This window comes from Euphorbia lathyris, chromosome 2 (genome assembly GCF_963576675.1).
Source record: "Euphorbia lathyris chromosome 2, ddEupLath1.1, whole genome shotgun sequence".
Lineage (NCBI taxonomy): Eukaryota > Viridiplantae > Streptophyta > Magnoliopsida > Malpighiales > Euphorbiaceae > Euphorbia > Euphorbia lathyris.
The window spans coordinates 12,778,072-12,795,825 of NC_088911.1; the positions used below are offsets into that span (position 1 = coordinate 12,778,072).

Here is a 17,754-nt window from a genome sequence, read left to right on the forward strand (position 1 = left end):
TCTCTTGTTATAATTTGGTACAATTATCATTTTTCTGTTTGGTACAATTTTCCATTTTTAATTTTATGTTGAATGTTTAATTTGCTCAATTTCAATCTTTGTTTCGTATGCCTTATTTCGTTTTTTTTTTTTATGTTTTCTCCATTTTTTTGCACCAATGAGGACATGGTCCAATTTAAGTGTGGGAGGAGATATACATATATCATTTCCACATATACGAATAAATGCAACGAAAATATTATTTTGCAAAACGAATAAATGCAACACATTTTATTTTTTTCAACACTAATATATTGCAACACATTTTCATATATTTATAAATTAACCATAAGTTAATATGATTATTTGTTTAGGTTATCATTATCGTTAGAAAGAATATTTCTATACGTATACGGGTAATATTTATCAAAAAATTTCACAAATCTCCGATACGATTTTAAGTAAAATTGTCTCGAGTGAATGTATTTTAGTTTCAAAAATTCTTTATTTTCAATCTCTATTTTATATCATGAAATTCATGATTCAATAAATCTTATTTTAAAATTTCAATTAGGTTTATAGGCATTAAATTGAACTAACAATTTTTAGCTCGATTTGATTTCGTCTTACATTAACACCAATTGAAGTTTTTAAGGAAACTTTAGCCATAATACATGTTGAATTTTAAGTCAATATAGGATGAATGTGCTATTTTTCTTTTTCCCAAGTTACAATTTTATATTTCATATTAATCAATCAATTAGTTGAATTCTTAAGTTTTGGCCACGATTGAGACCAACCTTATCACAATCGAGGTATGAAAGGGAAGAAAATTAAGTACCGTTTACTTTTGGCCACGGTTGCGACCACCCTTATCACAATCGAGGTATGGAAGGAACGTTCAAAAAAATTAAGTGTGTATAAGTTTAAAGTAACGATTGCGTCCACCCATGGCATGGTCGGTACCTCTTAAGCAAACACAAAGCTATAAAATACGTATAAGGTTACGGTTGAAACCACCCTTATTTCGGGCGTAACCAAGCAAATAAAATCAAGTGCTTATTCATTTTAATATATCTCATATATTAGTTAGGTTTGGGAAAGGAAATTTTTGTGCTTTGAAATACCTTGAGATGAAAAACTCAATAACATGCGTGCTTATATCGTCCTGAATGCTTCAATTCAAAATTGAAAATACAAGACGAATGATATATCGTATTTATACTAAGTTAGTTTGATATTTTGCATATAAATTTGCCATGCGAAGTAAGTCTTTTCGGCTTAACTAATTTAAAAGGTAATACAGAGATATATGTTTTATTTTCATAAAGAGATTAGTTAGAGAATAAATTCAGTGAAGTTTTGCTCGGGACTAGCAAAAGATTAAGTGTGGAGATTTGTTAAGCCCAAAATATACCTAAAATATTATCAATAATTACATCAATATTGCTACGAATTTATGATATTCATATCTATTTAGAATACTTTTACTCTCGAATATGTTTCTTTTGTGCAAGGTACATTAATATTTGGTAAAATCCAAATAGGAGTAAAAAGAGCTCAAAAATATAAGAAAAGCCCTACAAAAGGAGTCAAAGACGACGAAAATTAATAACGCCAAGTCGAGGACACGAACGAGAGCTGAAAAACCGAAAAAGCTCTGTGCCGCGATCGCGGCCCCCCCATTCACGGTCGCGACACGCGTCCTTCAGCCTTTTTTCCCTTCGTCCGAAGTACAATTGATGCTCCCCTATTCTCGGTAGAGAATTTAATATTCTCGGTACGAGCAGGAGATTTTAGAAGCCTAGTTACACACTTTCGTTTTCGACGAAACGCGATCGTTCGGGTGGATAAAGACGCCCTTTCGCAGCGGACACGATCCTTCACAACGGACACAACACTTCAATCAAGACTCTTCAACATCTATAAATAAAGAGTTGATGGAGAGTTGAAGATAATAATGATATAGTGTGATATATGCATAGAAGAAAGAGATTAGTGTAGAATTTATGCAGGAATTCCTGAATCAAGTGATTCAGAAGTTAGATTTCGATTCTGTTCAAAAGCAATATGATGTACACACATTGTTTACAAAATAATAAACAAAATCAGTAGCGTTTAGACATTGTTCCAGTTTAGTTTACATTTTGGTAGTGGACCGACCCAGTCTCTATTACGAAGATTCAGCGAGAAGATTGAATAGAGGATTCGCCCCTGAGCCTGACAAACTCTAACGAAACCCAAGGAAAGGATTGACAACCCGTTCACTTGCACGCCGTCGAAGAATTCAATGCTCCATGTTCTCTGTAAACTTGTATCAATTTATATTTCATCTAATAAAGTCCGTTCTATTCGATAGATCTTTATGCAGCACTTATGGTAACCAATCCACTAAAGTGACTGCTGGTGTTTTCATTAAAACGTAGTTTAATTCAAAATCTTTACAAGGAAACTTTGTTGAACACTTAGGCAAATTATTATCTCGGTAGAGTTTTAATTTGGTTAAGGGCAATTATCCCGGATAAGGGTTTTGTCGCATTCAAAGCCTATTAATTAGAGGTTCCGTCATTTATTTCATCTTTATAATTCGTACAAAGGTTAAAGTTGTTTTCTTTGCTTAATGCAAACAAATATACTTGTTTACTTTTCTAAAGTACTAAAACGTTCCTGTTTTGCAAATTCATTCTTAAATCAGATATTTTCTAACATCTCCACATTCTAATCTAATTCTCATTCTAGCAATTTCAAAACCAAAACCGATTAAACGATTTTCCATATTATAAACCTTAAAAGTAAATTTAACCGATTGTAAATAAGTTTTGTTAAAAAACGTTCCCTGTGGGATCGATATCTTTTATTACTACAAGCGTATACCGTGCACTTGCGGAAATCGCTCAACACCAGCCAATTTCACGGACCTTCCATCTGATCGTAATCTCCCTAATACCGCCTCCCTGCACTCCCGTGGCCAAAGCAAATGCCTGCTGAAATTTGGAAAATTGGATACGAAAGAAGTTAGTGCAGTTACTAGCAGACGGAGTGCTAGGCTCGAAGATTCATTTGCATCGCCATTTCCACAACCACCAGCAGACCGTACTAAAGACGACGTCCCACTCGACATTCTCCCAGCGATCCTGCCAACTGAAGTTAAAGACGATCCAATCATTTAAATTTGGCAAGAAAAAGTAGAGTGGCAAGCTCAAAAGTTTACTATCCCATCAATGCTCAAGCCAATAAGACCAAATGGGCCTGTTACGATCAGACAGTTGAACTTCAACAATAGCCGCCTCAATGCTCACGCCAAAAACGCGTTTCTAACCCGTTCCTCACATTTCGACCCAATCCCAATGCTAAATACCTAGCATCCCTCAGAATACACGCCCAACCATGACTTTGGACCTGCCTATCAGGAAACATATCCAGACCATCCAGACCTTGTGCATGCCTATTTCGAAGAACACGGACCCAAAGTGGTTTGGTCTTCAGTCAGAAAACGACAGCTCAGTTTAAATAATAGAGCCAGGTTGCTGGCTCGAGCCTGCCTAATTCCTAGACCCCCCGTGACCGAACAAGAGTAATTATCTCCCAGCGAATCAAGTGGATTTTCTGAATCTGCTCTGTGCAATCCCAGATAAAACGGCGATTGAGGGCGTCAAGTCGATTACAAATTGAGCTTAGGATGAGCATTGTTTGCATAGTATACAATGGAATACTTGTAGTGACAGCTCTTACGAGAGTAGCATGACCAACAATTGAAAGACAAACTGATTTTCATCCTGCAAGACGGAGTTTAACCCGATCCAGAATAACTTTGAAGTGATCCTTAGTAACCCATTTATGCAATAACGGAACACCAAGGTATTTCCCAAGGTCAGAAGTGGCCTGGATTCCAAGCTCAGAACAAACAGCAGCCTTCAACCTGACAAGAATATTATCAGAGAAAACCATACGAGATTTAGCAAGTGAAACCCTTTGCCTTGAACAGCTGCAGAAACGATCAAGAATTCTCTTCATACAAACGGCTTGGTCCACTAATGCCTCTCCCATCAGAACTATATCATCAACAAAGCAAAGGTGAGAGAGACCCGACCCTATTTGATTGGTTTCCAGTCTCCCTCCGAAGTGGCGTGTAAGATCAAATGGTTAAGTCACTCAATACACAAAACAAAGAGGTAAGTAGAGTGTGGATTGACTTGACAAAGCTCGCGAGTCGGATTAAACGGGGCAGTACGCTCCCCATTCTATAAAACAGACATCGTGGGGAAGTAACACACTCTATAATGCAGGATATCCAGTGACTAGGCAAGCCCAGATAAGAGAGTGTATCCTTAAGAAAGTCCCAGTTAATACAGTCATACGCCTTTTCCAGATCAAACTTTACTACCATTGTTCCCTTTCTCCCTCTCTTGTGTCGGAGAGAAACCCACCTCTTGGATCAAAATAATATTATCTGTAATTTGACGACCAGGTACAAAACTACTTTGGAAAGGACCAATCAAATACTTCAAGTGACTCTTAGGCCTCTGAACCAAACACTTCGAAATAACTTTATAAAGCACATTACAGAGACTTATAGGTCGAAACTGAACTAATTGTTCGGGATGTGAAATTTGCGGGATCAGTGTTATCATCATATCATTAAGACCTGCTTCAAACACACCCTGGTTAAGAGCTTTCAGAACATAATCCACAACTGACCCCCCACAAAAGACCACAACCTTTGGTAAAAACTGCCTGGAAGCCATCAGGCCCAGGGGCTTTCAAAGCAGACATGGAGAAAAGTGCCATGCAAACCTTGTCAGCCTCAAATGGTAGAGCCAACTTAGTGAGTGCATTTTCCTCCCAAGATGGAAAGCATTCTGGGATAGCAGTCGCGGCCTAGCTGTAACGTCCTCCGTGTAAACTGTGGAAACACATTTCCACAATGATTTTGATTTTTATAAAATTATTTAAATTAAAATTAAATCTCTAAGATAAAATATTCCAACACATTAAATTTAAATATTTTGATTTAATTGCTACTAATGTGTTCGTTTAAGTGTTGTTTGGAGTATTTAATTTACAAGTGTAAAAGACATCAAGAACAAAGCCCAAAGCCCATTAAGCAAGGTCAAGGCTCAAACAAGTCAAACAGATCCAAAGCTTATGAATCAACTCGATCTTTGGATTTGTATGTTTTAGTTTTCATTTTCTATTATTCATGATCTTTTTCCTAATAAGAAAAATTATTTTTCTGATTATTATTATATAAATTTCTCATTCTCTTTATTTTTCATATATGTTGTTAACTTGAGGAAAAATCCTCGATCGGAGCACTTCCCTGTGAGGTGCCGTTGGGATCAGCCGGGGACACTCCGATGCCAAAGTCAGTAAGATGGATCAAGGAAACCAACGGAATTGACAAGAATGGTGAGAATGTGTGTGTACCTTGATAACCTAGGGGGTCAGGCTATATATAGCTGGAAAGTTGTAACCTTCAGGTAACTAGAAAGTCTCCATTAATGCCTCATTAATGGCGGTTACGGGTTATTCTGAACCTGGCGGATTAGCTAATTAATAACTCATTAATGATCTTTTATGGCCGAGTCAGCGGCCAACCGTTATAGATGCGAAGGGAGAGATTCGCCCTATAGGTCCGCCAGCGGATCTCTCTGAGCTGATCTGGGGAGATCCGCCAACCAGCTTCCTTTTGGAGACCACTTCGCGGCGTACTTTGAGGTGAATACCCCTTTTGGTCCTCAGGATAATATCCCAATGTTATCAGAAGCCCCCCCAAAATGTCTTTAAAGTCCTTTAGGGCTTTTGAACTTCCGCGCGCCGTCATAAACACTTGCATTAATGAGCACATTGTTCAATGCCATTGGATGATTGACACGTGTAGTGGACACACTGTCCCAGGAAAAAGAAAACTTCTTTCTTCTTCTTACGCTTTCTCTTTCTTCCTTATTTCCCCATTTTTCTCCTGCGCTCGAAGCTTTTCTGGGATTTCTTCTGGGTTTTGCACCAAGCTTCCGATTTCTCATGTAAGTTTTTCTTTTCACTTTAACTTTTCCTGGATGTTTAGAAGTTCATCTTCATCTTCTAGATCAACTTCAGAACTTTTTAATTCCTCTCTTCCTCCTGAAATTGAAGTAGATTTTAGCTGGACTACCTCGTCATCGGAGAACTCCCATTCTTCCGAGGACACGGTTAATTCCGATTTAGCTGAGTTTGATAACTCGGCGCGTAATCATTACCAGACTCGTTCCACTAGGAATCCTTCTCTTTTTACTTCTATCTCCGGTGCTGCTCCGGCCGGTGACCCTAGGTGGTTCTGGGGATCAATGGCCTCTTCTTCGATTCCTCCCAAGAAAAAGAATCCCCGAGCGGAGTCCACTCCGTCTCGCATGAATGCCGCGGATCTAGCGAATCTGGCAGATCGCTTTCCCTGGATCAAAAATTATGAGACCCAGCTCGCCGCATCTCATCAACATCCTTCCTGTCCGCCTAGCGGCTTCCTCACAGTGTATAGTAGTCATGTGGAGAGAGGGTTCCGACTTCCTCTTCCAAAGATGATAGCGGACATCCTCTCTTACTTTGACATCACAGTCAGCCAGCTACATCCTTACTGCTGGTTGGACATTGCTTTAGACTGCTACATTGCCTCGAATTTAGGAGTTGTATACACATGCCGTATCTTTAGAGCTTTTCACGAACCCTCAAAAAGGAAGTCCGAATCTTATCTCACGTTCGCCAAGTTCGGAGCTTATTCGCCTTTTAGCGAAAAAATGTCTAATGTTCATTGCTGGGATGAGAAATTCTTCTACGTGAAGATAAAGGATGGCGAACCATTGGGCTTTCCTTCAGTCTGGAATCCCAGGCCGCTACATATGGCGGGTGACATGCGAATTTTAACAAACAGTGATGAGGAGGTGGCGGAGCTCATGAAGCAGATTAAGGCGGATGCATGGACTTATGCAGATGCCTTAGCTTTCATGATGAGTGATATCCCATTGATTCGCCGGGAAGAGGATAAATTTATTTACTCAAAGATTGCGCAATTTGACCAAGGTACCCTTCATTTCTTCGTGAACTTTAATTACTTTAATGTTTTCTTTGGCAGGGGTGTATCTAAGGCCAATCACGCTCTTGCAGAGACACGCAGGAAGTTTTTGGAGGCTGACGCACGCAAGAAAGGTCAAGCGGTGAATCCTCAAGCTGATACTGGTAAACGTCCCGCAGAGAAGGTGGTTGATCCGCCACTAAAGAGGAGGAAGCCCAACACCACTGGGGGCCTTAAGCTTATGGCGGACGCCATGAGGTCCGCCAAACCTGCTGAGGAGATTGCACAGGTAGTCTACCTTTTGATTTCCCTTCGTTCATCAAGTTTCAGACCGGAGTATGACTCTTTCATGTTTGTGTAGACGGCGAAGCCTGATATTGGTGGATACTGGTCCGCCAAATTGGGAGCCCAAGGTTCTTTCGAGAACGAATCCATCCTAAATGATCTGGATGAGGCCTTGGGTCAGGTGGGCGAAGTGCAGAGGAACTATGACCAGATTCCTGGTTCAATTCATGCTCAAAAGGGGAAGACGGAGCTCCTTTCGGTGAGTTTCTTTTAGAAAAGATGTAGAAAGTATTAGTTCCTTAGTCCTTTTGCGTTTTGATTGAATCGTTTGTTTTTGACAGTTGTATGCTCGCCTTCGCACCATGGAAAATGAGCTCCTTCAGAATGTGGCGGATAAGGCAACTATTGAGAGGTTGGAGAAAGAGATAGTGGAAGCCAATTCCACTATTGCTTCTATTAATGCAGGTCTTGCTTCTGCGAATGCAAACCTTGCTTCTCCCACAGCCGCCTTAATTCTCAGGGATGAGGAGATTAAGAGTCTAAAGGCAAAGATTGCATCTGATGCCAAGAGCCACGAAGATGCCCTTGGAGAAGCTGAATACACGGCGGGTGTGCAAGCTTTTTATTACGGCGAGATGCTTATGGCGTACTTCTCCTTGGCGCATCCTGAGATTAACTTCACAGATCCGCAATTCGCTGTCCCTGAACCGGAAGATGTGGCGAAGTTCAATAAAATGTCAGACGCTAAGGAGTACCTCCGTGATTACGTTCGGAGATGGATGAAGGGACCTATGGAGGAAACCAAACCCTCTACTACGGTCTTGGTGGATGAGCTTGATGAAGTGCCCCTTAAGGCGGATGCAGAACCAATTCCTGACCAGGCTCTTCCACTTGGTCCCGCATCTTTGGTGAATAAGGAGGTATCTCCTGATGGCGTATCTGCGAATGTGGAGAAGGAGGATCCCCAAGCAAGCACCGTGGGTGAAGAAAGCGCAAAGGAGGATGCTCCTATTGTTGTTTAGCTTGCTTTTATTTGGGATATTGTAAAAACATTTCTAAGTACAATTTTTTTTTATCCTTTATGGAAACTATGTTATTTTACCTTTACGTTTGCGTAAGGAAATATATAGACACCTAGGATTTGGAGTAGGTGGCCAGCCATACTCCACTGTATGAACCTTTGTGAAGGTTTGAAAGCTGTTCTATTCCTTCTAGAGGAAGTAAAGCTGCCCAGGGGATCGATTTGCTACCTATCTTTGAGGTGAAATGATCCGCCCGTAGGACTTGTGAATTCCTTTCTGGGAAGGATAAGAGAGTGTAAAGACCTTGCGTCCAAGGATCGTTTTAACTCTATTGGAGATTGGGATCCGCCTAGAGGCGGATCCGCCCATAAGATTGATCCTCTTATGTTTTTAAGGGAATCGAGGACGTATCTCTAAGATAGCGATACATTGCAAATGTGGAGAGCGTTGGATGCCCCCCCTCTTTTTAAGACTGGAATATTGATATTGCTGCAGTAAACAATAAAAAGAACATAGATAATAGAACAAATGATGTTTATTAATGGGAGAAACCTTATTACAGCAAGTAGGTCTTATAAGTGAGCCTCGTTAAAACCTTTAATAAGAAAAACCACATGGGAAAAAGCTTATTAAAGGAAAAAGAGTACTCAAGACCGTGTTTACACTTCATTTTCTGACAAAGTATTTGCGGAGATTTTGGAGGTTCCACGTGTGTGGTAGTGTATTGCCCTCTATGTCCTGTATTTCAAACGTGGCTGGTCCAATCTTGTCCACTATCTGATATGGACCCGTCCAGTTAAGTCCTAGCTTGCCCTTGCCTTCCCGAGATTGGACTTTATCAGCTTTACGGAGCACGAGATCTCCCACATTTAGATCCATAAGTTTGGCATTTTTATCATGGTAAGCTGCAATCCGCTGTTTGTATGCTGCCATGCGTACATAGGATTGATCCCTGCGATCTTCAATCTGATCTAGGTGCTCCCTTAGTCGTTTGCCGTTGTCCTCTTCACAATAAAAGGCCACTAGGTCACTGGGGACCTGTATTTCGACTGGAATAACGGCTTCAACGCCATGAGAAAGGGCGAACAGTGTTTCCCCTGTAGCTGTCCTTGGGGTGGTGCGATAAGCCCATAAAACACTTGTTAGTTGATCCGCCCATTTCTTATCATGCTCTCCCAATCTCTTCTTTATCCCCTTCACGATCGTTCGATTGGTTACTTCGGTCATTCCATTGGACTGGGGATAATAAACGGAGGCGAATCTGTTCAGGATGCCCAACCCCTCACAGAAAGCCTTGAATTCGCCACAGTTGAACTGTGTTTCATTATCGGTGATGATGGTATGTGGAACACCGTATCTTCCTACGATGTTGTCTTTGACGAATTCCACCATTCGTTCTGCAATAATGGAGGAAACAGCTTCGGCTTCTACCCATTTGGTGAAATGGTCCACTGCCACTACCACGTACCTTCTTTGCCGACGAGTTGGGGGAAATGGGCCGACAATATCTATTCCCCAGAGGGCGAATGGATGTCCTTCTATGATTGGCCTCTGAATGTGTTTGGTAGTATATGATTCATTCGCATGAATCTGACAATTGTGACAAGATTCTACCAATTTTTGGGCATCCAATTCAGCCGTGGGCCAGTAGAAACCTGCTAACCTGGATTTTTTCAAGATGGCGGCGGATGCTTCATGGGCCCCACATGATCCCTCATGTAGCTCTTTGAGGATCTGTTGCCCTTCTTCCGGTAGAATGCATTTCAACCAAGGATGACTAAAGGACTTTCTGTAAAGGCCGTCATTGATCAAGGAGAAATAAGCTGCTCTCCTGACTATCCGCCGTGCCTCTTCCTTTACTTCAAGTAAGGTTCCATTTAGCAGATATTGGCGAATGATCGATCTCCAATCATCTTCTACCGTTGTGAGTAGGGATACCTCCTCTGAGGCAAATGCTGGAGCTATTTTAACTTCGAAGGGACAATCCGGATCTGTCCAGTTTTCTTCACAATAGGCCATTTTGGCCAAATGATCAGCCTCTGTGTTGGACTCCCTTGGTACATGAATCAGCTCCTATTTAGTTTCCTTAGCTTCAAGGTGATCCAGTAACTTTTTGACTTCCGCTACGTATTTGGCCAGAACCTCGTCTTTCACCTCGTAATTCTTGATTACTTGCTTGACCATTAGTTTAGAGTCGCTATAGATTACGATCCGCTCCGGAGTGATTTCTTGGAGTAGGCGTAATCCCAGTATCAGAGCTTCATATTCAGCAGCATTATTAGTGGCATGGAAATTTAATTTTGCTGCGTATCGTAATTTTATGTATTGGGGACCTTTGATCACAACGCCTGCACCCGCTCCATTCGCCGAGGAGGCTCCATCGGTGTACATTGACCATTCCTCTATCGGAGGCATGGGATGATCTATCCCTTCGTCAGTGAATTCATTCATGAAGTCCGCCAGGACCTGACTCTTTAAAGCTGACCTGCTTTCATACCTCACATCGAATTCACCAAGGCGAATTGCCCACTCCATCAACCTTCCTGAAGTGTCTGGTTTCTGCAACACCTTTCTCATTGGTATATTTGTTCGAACCACTACAGTATGTGCCTGAAAATATGGCCTAAGGCGGATTGTCGTGGTTACAACAGCCAGTGCCATTTTATCAAGTTTTGAATACCTGGTTTCGGCGTCTTTCAAAACCTTGCTCACGTAATAAATCGGAAACTGCTGGCCATCCTCTTCTCATATCATGACCGTGCATACGGCTTTGTCTGTGACCGATACATACATGTAGACATCTTCTCCCTTCAAAGGTCGACTCATCATGGGTGGCTCTGTGAGGAACTGCTTGATTCCTTCGAAGGCTCTTTCACAATCCTCATTCCACTCGAATGCCTTTTGTTTCTTGATGACTTCGTAAAAGGGCTGGCATCTGCGAGCTGAACAAGAGATAAACCTGCCCAAGGCTATGATACGCCCGTTAAGGTGTTGTACCTCTCTGATATTCCGTGGCGCTTGCATTTCCAGGACTGCCTTAACTTTGTCAGGATTTGGGCTAACTCCTTTTTCGCTGATCATGAACCCTAAGAATTTTCCATAGGTTGCCCCGAAAGTGCACTTATCTGGGTTTAACTTAATGTTGTGGCGTCGGAGTACGTCCAGTACCTCCTTTATATCGTCTGCATGCTTTTCTATGGTTGTACTTTTGATGATCATATCATCTACATAGACAGAATAATTACCCCTTTTACTATCTGCGAATATCTTGTTCATCATCCTCTGATAAGTTGCACCTGCGTTCTTAAGCCCGAAGGGCATAACTTTGAAACAATAAGTGGCTTGGTGTGTTACGAACGAGGTCTTGATTCTATCTGAGGGCTCCATAGGGATCTGATGATAACTTGACTTCACATCAGTAAAGGAATACATTGCGTGACCGGCGGTTCCATCTACAAGCATGTCAATACATGGCAAAGGATAGTTGTCCTTGGGGCAAGCTTTATTGAGATCTGTAAAGTCAATGCACATACGGTAAGATCCGCCAGCTTTTTTCACCAACACGACGTTCGCCAACCACTGAGTGTAAAGTACCTCCTCGATGGCATCCGCCCTCTGGAGCTTGGCGATCTCTTCCTCAATCACCTTCTGCCTTTCCGGGCCATGATTTCTCCATTTCTGAGCCACAGGAACTGCATCCTTATCAATGTTGAGTTTGTGAGTGATTACGTCTGGGCTGATTCCGGGGAGAATTTCATCCTTCCATGCAAAGACATCCTCCGCCTCACAGAGCACTTTGGTGATTGCATCTTTAGTCTCGCCCTTGAGCCCCTTAGCCATTCGCACCTGCTTTCCATCCGCCATAAGGTACATTTCGGTCTCACCCAAGGCCATTGTGACGCGCTCCTCTTCATCTTCCTCCTTAGACTGGGGGCGAATCATTAATGATGCCGAATACGTCTCTTGGGCCACCTTTTGGCTACCTTTGATCATTACACCTCCCTTGGCCGTGGGAATATAAAGTGTTAAGTGGCGAATGGAGATAAGAGCTGCAACTTCAGAGATAAAAGGTCGTCCGAGGATGATATTGTAAGCTAACTGACCATCCAAGACCAAAAACTCTAAATCTCCCCTCCAAACTTGATCATCGTCTGTAAGCTCACAGTCCAAAGTAACTTGGCCTTTTGTTTGAATAGTATGTCCCGTTACTCCCAAGATATCGACCACGGTTGGCTCTATTTGAACAGGATCAATCCTGAGTTTGGCGAAAGCTCCTCGGGTAATGACATTGCATGAACTTCCAGTATCAATCATTACCCTTTTCATCTCCCAGCCTTCAACCATCATAGTGACGACCAGAGCATCTGCATGGGGTGGTATCTCAGGACCTGCATCTGAAAAGGGGCGATTTAATGACGTCCTGCCAAGGGCAGTAGTCCTTGCCTTTTTCAACGTTGGCTGGTACCCAGGTCCGCCTGCTATGACATTGATGGTACCCTTTCCTTTCTTCTTTGGGTCCTCCTTGGGTCTGTCACCTTCTCCTCTTTTGCCTTCCGTTTGGATGAACCGATCCAATTTGCCCCTTTCTATGAGACGCTCAATTTCTCAAGCTAATTCCCAGCATGCATCAGTGTCATGGCCATTTTTCCTGTGGTACTTACAATAGTTTTTAGGGTTTTTACCATTATTGGTATACTCCCCCCCCCCTTTGGTTCGGGGTATGAAATGCTCCGCTTGTGTTGGCTGTTCTCGATCCACATAAGAACTTCACTCTTAGAAGCATTGAGAGGTGTAAAGGAGGTGACAAACATTGATTTATTCCTAGAATCTCTTCGCTTGCTTCGGGAGGAAGGATCCTGACGCTTGTCTTTGTCCCGATCTCGAAGATGAGATTCGCCCCTGTCTCTTTTTGGCGATGATGGTGAACCTCGGCGAATGTCGTCCACCTTTATAAAATCTTTACAACGCTCCATCAGCTCCGCCATGCTGGTGGGTTTCTTTCGGATGAGATCTTCCTGCAAACTCTTGCAGGTAGTGTTTCTTACGAAACATTCCACAGTTACGGAGATATCCACATCAACGATTTGTATGCACAATTGGTTGAAAGTGTCCACATACTCCCGAAAGGGTTCATTCGCTTTCTGCTTTAACCCAAAAAGCTTTCCAGATTTCACCACTGCAGGAATACAACCGGCGAATTTAGCACAAAATTCCCTGCTCAATTGATCGAAGCTGTTTATCGAGCCCGGAGGTAGAGATTGAAACCACAAATAGGCTGGGGCCCCTATCGTGGTGACAAACATTTTACAGAGCATGGGCTCGGTGGCTCGGTTGAGCCTGGCCAGTATTCGATACTTTCGAACGTGAGCTTCTGGATTATCTTTGCCTGTGTATATTGCGAGATTGGGAATCTTAAAATCTCTTTCTGTCTCCTCCGCCTCAATCCAAGCTGCAAAAGGTGAATCTCTATTGGCGAACGGGTTGTGCCTGGCATTTTCTTCATTCATACGGAGCACCAGGGCCCTTACCCTATCATCAAAATTTTCCGGATCCGCCCTGGGACGGCCTCTTTGTGGCGATCTGCTTGGAGAAGAAGAAGAAGAAGAACTTGAATCAGACGATGGATCTGATGGCGAACGTCTTCCTTTATTACCGCGTCCACTTCCTCCTCCGCCTCCTCCTCCACCACAACCTCTCCCTCCATTTCCTCCATCTGGGGGAGTCGGACCACTTCCTCCCCCCTGGCCTCCTGACGGGATGTGTCCAACAGTTCCTGAAGGCGGCGGCGCTGGTGGTCCACTTGCATGGGATGCCTTTTCTGGCCTTTTACTTCGCCTACGGCCAGTAGATGGGGGCGATCTGCCACGACGGGAGGATCTTACTCGTCGGGGCGAAGGTGACCTTATTCGCTTATCCTTCTCTTTTCTATGCTTCTTGCGAGTTGGCCCTTTAGATCCGCCAAGGGATAAATTCGTCCGTGGACGCCTGGGTATATCGGACCCACCAAGATTCAACCCCGGACCCCCAGATCCGCCAGGAAGGGTCGTATCATTTCTTTGACTTCCTTCCCCAGGGAATAGCTCTCGATTAATTGGTCGCTCGCCACCTGATGTCGTGGCAGTTAACATGGAATCCGTGTTGTGAGCTTGAAGGAACGAGGAGCTATGGGCACCTGGTCCAAGGCCAAAGTTTAACAAAGGCAAAGATGAAACGGTTGAAGTAGACGTCGTACTCCAACGCGGAGGAAGAGTCATGTATGTTCGAAGGCGATTTCCTATCTCGAGTCCATATCGCGCCTCAATATCTTGTGCACACATATTGATAAAAGCAGCGGTAGGCATGTTATTGTCGACATGCGTTATTGGAGCGGTTGTATCGGTGCGACCAGCACTAGATGGTGTAACTAACGGTGTTTCAATCCCTGAGGAGAGATTTTCACCTCCGTTGGTCATTGCGTTTTCAGCGTGAATGAAAAAACTCTTTGTTTGATTAAGGATTCCACGATCACCGCACCAATGTTAACTTGAGGAAAAATCCTCGATCGGAGCACTTCCCTGTGAGGTGCCGTTGGGATCGGCCGGGGACACTCCGATGCCAAAGTCAGTAAGATGGATCAAGGAAACCAACGGAATTGACAAGAATGGTGAGAATGTGTGTGTACCTTGATAACCTAGGGGGTCAGGCTATATATAGCTGGGAAGTTGTAACCTTCAGGTAACTAGAAAGTCTCCATTAATGCCTCATTAATGGCGGTTACGGGTTATTCTGAACCTGGCGGATTAGCTAATTAATAACTCATTAATGATCTTTTATGGCCGAGTCAGCGGCCAGCCGTTATAGAGGCGAAGGGAGAGATTCGCCCTATAGGTCCGCCAGCGGATCTCTCTGAGCTGATCTGGGGAGATCCGCCAACCAGCTTCCTTTTGGAGACCACTTCGCGGCGTACTTTGAGGTGAATACCCCTTTTGGTCCTCAGGATAATATCCCAATGTTATCATATGTTTTGTTTTTATTTTTATTATTATAATTATTATTCTTATATAATTTTAATAATTATTTTTTTCTAATCTTAATTTTTTTTCCTTAAACCAAAATATTAATATATATTTAATCTAAAATGACTAATATATTATATATTGAATTACTTGTTATATTTGTATGTTTTAGTTTTTTTTTTTTGAACTGAAAAGTTTGGGGGTGCAACACGAGGACTTCCCAAGAGGTCGCCCATTTTAATACTACTCTCGCCCAAGCACGTTTAACTTCGGAGTTCTGATGGGATCCGGTGCATTTGTGCTGGTATGATCGCACCCTTGTATGTTTTAGTTTTCATTTTCTTTTATTCATGATTTTTGTATGTTTTAGTTTTCATTTTATTTTATTCATGATCTTCTTCGTAATAAGAAAATATTCTTCTTTTTTTTTTATAGAAATTGGGACGAGACAGAACTTGGGCGGGGTGAGCACCCGTAGCTCAAGAACTGACAAACCCGCAATATATTAATAAACGAAAAATGAGTATTTGAACAAGAGAATATGAAGGAGAACAAACAAAAAGAAGTGGGATGAGAAAAGTTTAGGAAAGTCAAGAAAAACGCAAGTGAGAAATACTACAAATGTCATCATTGATAAATCTGTGGCAAAAAGCAGGAGCTGAAGGCCACTAATTGATCACTGAGGAAGAGACTCCAAACTTTACTAGTGCATCAGCAACTCTATTTCTTCTCATTATTATTATATAAATTTCTTTTCCCTTTATTTTTCATATATGTTTTGTTTTTATTCTTATTATGATTATTTTTCTTATATAATTTTAATAATTATTTTTTTCTAATCTTAATTTTTTTTTCTTAAACGAAAATGTTAATATATATTCAATCCAAAATTGTGGTGAAGCTCTTAGCCTAGTGGTTGAGAGTTTACCTATGCCTTGGGAGGTCATGGGTTCGAATCACATCCGGGTCTGGTGGGGATTTTTCTTTCTTCTTTAATATGTAAGCGCATTGATTTACTTGTTACAATATATTTTAGGACACACTTAATTTTTACTAATTTATTCATGCTATTGAGTTAATTACATAACAACTTATATCAATCAATTTTTTTATGGTGAGTACTTTTATAAAATCAAAATGAAAATTATAATCTAGTACGATAAAAATTTATAAGAAGATCTGAATATTTATGGAGCACCGCAAACTATTTCTTATCCTTAAAAATAATATATGTATTTTTGTGAGCTTATATGGGATGTGCTCGGTATTTGAGTTTTATGGCGTGATTTAATAGAAACTGGTTTTTTTAATATAACGTATTAAGTTAATTCCATAACAATCTACACGGATCAAATTTTTTATGTTAAGTATTTTTACAAATTTAAAATAAAAATTATAATCTAGTAGGATAATAATTCATAAGAAGATCCAAATGTTTATGGACCGGCCCTGAGCATAGACCAGAAGTGTGACCGTCCAGGGCATGAGCCAAAAGAGGCCCAAATTGTTTTTTCTACTTATTAAAACTAGAAAATGACTAAATAATATGATATTTTAGGTCTAAAATAGACCCAAATTTCTATTTTAAATTTTTAAATACATTTTTTTTATTAAGAACTTCTTTATCTCTTTTTTCGACTAAAACCCATAAAAATATCAGGACTGGCCCTACCTAGAACCTCTAAAATACTGGAGCCGATCATGTGGGCAACGAGTAGAGTACCCGCATATAGTGTCAATCTCAAACTCTTACCCATTCCATTACCTCAGCCAGTATATTTTTTGCATCTCATATACGTTCCATTTAATTCGTGGGTACCTTTACATGTTAAGAATCAAAAAATAAAACAAAAATATTACAAATTTAACAAATCATTCATCTAAAAATTCAACAAATTGAACCTTAATCAATAAGAATAAAATAGCTTAGTGATATCACTTAATAGCTGAAGAACAAAAAGTTGAGGTTTAAATCTCACATTTACATCTAAAAAACAATAATACTTTTAATATATAAAAAAGTTATAATGGGTAACGAGTATCGGGTATCCTGACGGTATTCACATACCCATCCCATGACCTTAAGAGGTAATGATTTTGATCTTATATCCGTCTCATACCTTTTTATATAGGATACAAATAGTCTAATTAGGATCGAGTAGTGTCAGATATCTGCGGATAAAATACCGTTGTCATCCCTACTCTTAAGTCTCCTTTTTTTTTATTTTCAAAATAGTTTGACACTAGTATCAAATATTACTGCTTGTTGTTGTAGTAGCTTCCAACAATTAATCACCGGTTTTGTTTAACTATATCAGAAGGAAAAGAACATTATTTAACTAAATTTTTATTTTGGCTTGGGTAATTAATTTATTAGTCTCTATTTTGATAAAACACACTGTTTAGCTCTTATATTTTAAAAAACACATGG

At 41.0% G+C, this 17,754-nt stretch overlaps 1 non-coding gene across 1 annotated transcript; it reads right to left on the reverse strand.

Annotated features, from left to right (window-relative positions):
* Window positions 1–15,522: 15,522 nt before the first annotated feature.
* Window positions 15,523–15,641, reverse strand: LOC136220986 (5S ribosomal RNA). The gene has a single exon (XR_010684782.1). It is a non-coding gene; the product is annotated as a 5S ribosomal RNA (ribosomal RNA).
* Between the last annotated feature and the right edge of the window lie 2,113 nt (window positions 15,642–17,754).